At 43.0% G+C, this 5,131-nt stretch overlaps 1 non-coding gene across 1 annotated transcript; it reads left to right on the top strand.

Moving 5' to 3' along the window:
* The first annotated feature begins 1,849 nt into the window (after positions 1-1,849).
* LOC145403241 (5S ribosomal RNA) lies at positions 1,850-1,968 on the top strand. The gene has a single exon (XR_013897953.1). It is a non-coding gene; the product is annotated as a 5S ribosomal RNA (ribosomal RNA).
* Positions 1,969-5,131: the final 3,163 nt, after the last annotated feature.

The following is a 5,131-nucleotide window of genomic DNA, read 5'->3' as shown; positions in this document are numbered from 1 at the left end:
AACGCACGCACGCAAAAAGGCAGGCAGACACTCACGCACACACGCAAGCGAGCACACACACACACACACACACACACACACACACACACACAAACGTCAAACCACACACTCAAATTTCCATTGCACACAAAGCTACTAAACAGTTTCCTTTGCGTGCAGACAAACTGGATTTTACAGTATGAAACAAATGCATCTGGGCTTACTTTACCCCTCCCCCATTCACACACACACACACACACACATCAAATTATACCAACTCTCTAATAACCACATACGTAAAAGCCATCTCTCTCTCCCCCTCTCTCTCTCTCTCTCAACCCATCCATCCGCTACTGAGCATTACCATAAAGGAAGACTGCTGATGATTTGGCCTATGAATACCGAATGAAGCTTATTGGGGCGCCTAGACAGAGACATGATGTAAGAAGCCTCTCTTCTTGATACCGGCAGACGATTTTATTCAGTTTAGGGAAAGCGTCTGGTGGTGGAGGGATTAGATCCTTCATTTACCTCTCCATGTGGTTGGTACTGCAGCACGTGGTTGTTCATATCTATATATCTGTCTATATGTGTCTATCTTGCCATTCATCTGTCTATCTATTCATCCATCCATTCATCCATCCACCTATCCTTCCATTCATCTGTCTATCTATTCATCCATCCATTCATCCATCCACCTATCCTTCCATCCATCTAACTATCTGTTTATTCATCCATCCATCCATCTATGTATTCATCCATCAATCCATCCATCTATCTATCTGCCTAAATATCTATCTATCGATCGATCTACCTACGTACAGACGTACTCATATTCCGGAGGAGGTGCCCACAAATACATCGGCTCCATATCACCCTGTCCTCTGCCGTAAAGCTGCCCTCCCTCGAAATCACACCATTTTCACACATGCTACTCCATCCCTCAAGCTCATCCTTAGTTTCCCACGTCTCCTCTCCCCCCTCCACCTCACTTTAATACACTCTCCTCTTCAGTCTTTCATTCTTCAGTCTCTCCACAGACAAAAAAAAAAAAAAAAGATAAATAAATAAAATCATTGTGAAAAATTTTCTGGCAATCTGTACCTAGAAAAAGCGATGGTGTGTGGCACGTAGGAGGATTGGCAGGCCTCAGGGAACGGACTAATAAGTTTACGCTCAGAATCACTCACAGGAAAAAATATTAAGACTTCGAAATTTAGGTGTGTTTGTTCTTCACTGTAGGACACTAGCTGCTTTCTGCTACCCTCACTCTCTCGTCAGTCACTCCTTGCTTTCCATATATATTCTCCTGATTATCTATTCCATGTATTCTGTCATTCAATCTTGTACTGTCCCATCAGGAGCGTATGTGCCAGAAGCTCGACTACTTAATTCGGACAATTAGGGTGTGACCTGTCGCATCCCCGAGTGGCACCTGTTAAGTAATAAACCCGTACCCCCCCTGTGCTGTACACATGTATGGACCATATCCGCTTGGAGCACCTCAACCCGGTTTCCATTTGCTTGTATGGTAACCACCCAACGTATGAAATGGTTTCCTGGGCTACGCAGAACCATTTGGCATGCCACTAGCTACAGATTCACCTGAAGGCAAAACTAGATCGATACAGACATTTCTATAATTAGTTACACTACCTTTTAACCCTTTCGTTGCGGTTGGTACTCTGGGGCATTTTCTTTAACATCAGACTACTGATCAGCTAGGGAAATCTTAGGATTCAAAGACTTATAACAAAACTAAAAGTACCAGAAATCGTTTCTCTGCTGCTAGTACACTTGGTAATTTAATTTCTAAAAAAAGAAAAATGCATCCAATTGACAAATCCTAGCCAGCAAAATATTAACTGTTGCCAACGGCCATACCACGTTGAGTACACCGCTTCCCGTTCGATCAGCGAAGTTAAGCAACGTTGGGTCTGGTTAGTACTTGGATGGGTGACCGCCTGGGAACACAAGATGCTGTTGGCATCCCTACGTCAAGTGGGGTTGGTGGAGGATTAGTGCCCCTCCCTGTACAACAATTAACTCTAAGCCCTTGGCCACCCTGTCTGGGATACATGGCGTCTGGCAATGAATGAATGAAAAAAAAAATGCTTTAATGTCCGTCAGTTTCTAATAATTATTTATCACCAGATCATACCCCCTTTTACTCTAACTTGACCTAAACCTGACCTCTCCATCTTGAATGCTCAACTGTAACAATGTATTAGCATTAGAATATGATGCTAGTCACGAAGACGTGTTGTGAAGAGGAGGTAAACTGTAGTATTGCCCTAGTCTGCTATGGATTTGTGTAAAAATGGCCACAACTGGGCGAAAATGTGGACCATGGTAGGGTAAAGAGACTGTAACTAGAGTACCGGTACAAATTTATGAAAGATCTGTCTTATCGTTATGTTGAGGTCGGGGGTTATGCGTTGGGTACAGCCGTAAAACTGAGGGCAATTACCGTCCAAAAAGTTCTTAAAAGTTTTCAGATGTCCTTCTATTTCATAATTGGGAACAGAAGACATTAGTGAAGTAATGATGACAGTGAAACAAAGGATACTCAATCAATTGGTTACCGTTTGCTTTAACCGGCATGACTGTTGTAACATTATCTGGCCCAGCATCCACGACAGACACAAGTAGTGGGAGCAGTATTTGCAACTCCAAGTTTATCTAAATCTGAACCCAGGGAACTTCAGGATACATTTGTCCTTCTGCAGTACAGTATCATCCCCTCGGGGAATAGGAAGGAGTTGAGGGACGTCTGTATAACCAGGCAGTGGAGACACCCAATTATATAGGTGCCAATACTGTACGTGAAGGCTTCCATCTCCATCTTCTGATACGATGAAGGAAGCTTTATGAACGCCTGCTGACAGACAATTTTTGCTGTTATCTTAATCTAGAATATGACCCACAATGGTTCATGTTATATCCAGGTCCCCAACTGTACTGCTGGATAAACAAAGACGAAAGGGAAACAAACTTTGTCCAAGAGTCTGCCAGCATGAACATCGATCTCGAGTTCTTCCATTTCCGAGCTACACCCGCTAACCAATGCACCACCAAATTCCCCCGTAGGTTGGGCCACTAATTTCAGATATATCGAGGCAATTATAGTCTGGCTCTAGTTCTGGTGGTAATGGTGGTAGTTTGGTAGTTGCAATGGTTGTGGCGGAAGTTCTGGTGGTTAGGGAGGTAGCGGTGGTAGTTAGGATGATATTAATGTGGTGCTGCAGACGGTAGTTATAAGTGCCGTATTCTACGTGGAACAGGAGGCTACGCAACTCAATTTCCTCAGCGATTTTTTTCTTTTTACATATCACACCTTAACCTTTTCTTATATGTTCTTTATACCTTTTTAATTTCGGCACAGTTCCCATCGATAGCATGCAAGAGGATACTAAGGTGTAATGCGCTGAATAAACCGCTAAGGAATAGGTGTTACGAAACCTAACAATAATGATGGTATAAGTTACTGTGGCGCACTAAAAAGCATCTACGCACACAGGAAGTTCAGATAATAATGAAAATTGTAGTTCATATGAAAACATCAACTCTCTCAAAGCTGGGACAACTCTAGCACCGGATTCCAGCCTACGCCAGACGGATTTATTCAGCCAAGGGTGAGTACAAGACTGTCAATACTGTTATCATTACTCCTCTCATAGTCGGGACAACTCTAGCACCGAATTCCAGCCCAAGCCAGACGATTTTACTTAGCAACGAGTGAGTATAGGAATCTGAGTGTCAACATTCTCACCATTATCCCTATCACTGTCGGGAGAACTCAAGTATTCTATTCCAGCAAACGATTTTACTCAGCTGAGCGGGAATATAGAAGAATGAGTGTGCCAGTATAATTACCACTGATCCCCTCATGACCAGGACAACTCTGATTTTTTATTCTAGCCTATGAAACACGATTGTATTTAGTTGAGAGGGCATATAGGAGCATGACAGAACAAAAATTGCCACCATTAACCAGCTCATGGTCAGGGTAACTCTAGTATTCTATCCCAGCTTAAGCCAGGTGATTTTACTCAGCTGGGAGAGTAATAGGAGTTACAGTGTTATTATCTCTCCCCCCCAACCCCTCAGCCCCAGCAAACGAAAGCCACAGGCCAGTAATGTTCGCTTCTTTCCACTGTCTCGCTCATCACTTCACTCTCAACTCAAACCCTTATGTTATTGATTCGCCCAGAGCCAACCTGCCCTTTGCTGGTTTTGGCCAGTAAGGAGGCAAACAGACACACTGCCTCAGCCTGTGTACAGAAGAACTACTGTAGGTCATTTTTGGCTGATCACTTACGGTGGTATGAGTGCGAAGTAGTAGTACCTTCCCCTCATTTTCACCCACCTGATACCACTCCCCCACTCTCACCATTGCAGCTCTTCAGCCAGAAATGACCCATTCTTGTGTGCCCGAGTTACAGCGGTGTCTCTTACATTTGTCCGCATATGTACAATGACATTAGCGGGGATGTTTTTGCATGTTGGCGGGTCTTATGGTGGATCAGTAAAGCCTGCTTTAATGAAATTCATATCCTTAATCTGTTCCCTGCCCCAGTTGGGATTCGAACCTGAGTCCACTGGGACTGTAGGCCACCACTTTACCGATTGCCACCGCTGCCTTCTAGCAATAAAATAATGTCTCTTAAGGAGAGCATTCAAGCATATTACTGGCAAACTGTATCATAGTAAGGGCAGCGCCTGTCAAACTGTCACAACTGAACAATTACCGGCAAAGCAGACCCTTGTAACTTAAATACATAACAAATTACTGAAAAAAAAAAAAAGTTTATTGATCTTACAGGTACTAAACCTAATCCTAGTAAAAATGACAAATGATTACCAGATTGATCAAGGTCTGGCAAAACCCAAGTCCCTGTGACTCACCATTACCTTTTAAAAATCGTCTGGCGTTGGCTGGAATAAAATACAGTAGTGAAGTGGTCCCGATCAGGCAGTGATTAATACTCTCAGGTTTTTATGATTCTTTGTCGGATGTATATAACAGACTGGAATTAGTTGGAAGAGAACAGTAGTTGTTCCAACGATGAGAGGTATAATATGGAACAGAATAACAGTTGTAATGACAATGAGAATGGTAACAGTGCCATCTGTAGAAAAAAGAAAAAAA

Source organism: Coenobita brevimanus, chromosome 6 (genome assembly GCF_032717465.1).
Source record: "Coenobita brevimanus isolate Jiangsu-jjx chromosome 6, ASM3271746v2, whole genome shotgun sequence".
Classification (NCBI taxonomy): Eukaryota; Metazoa; Arthropoda; class Malacostraca; order Decapoda; family Coenobitidae; genus Coenobita; species Coenobita brevimanus.
Note: the sequence above shows the minus strand (reverse complement) of the source record. Positions and strands in the feature narration are given on the sequence as shown.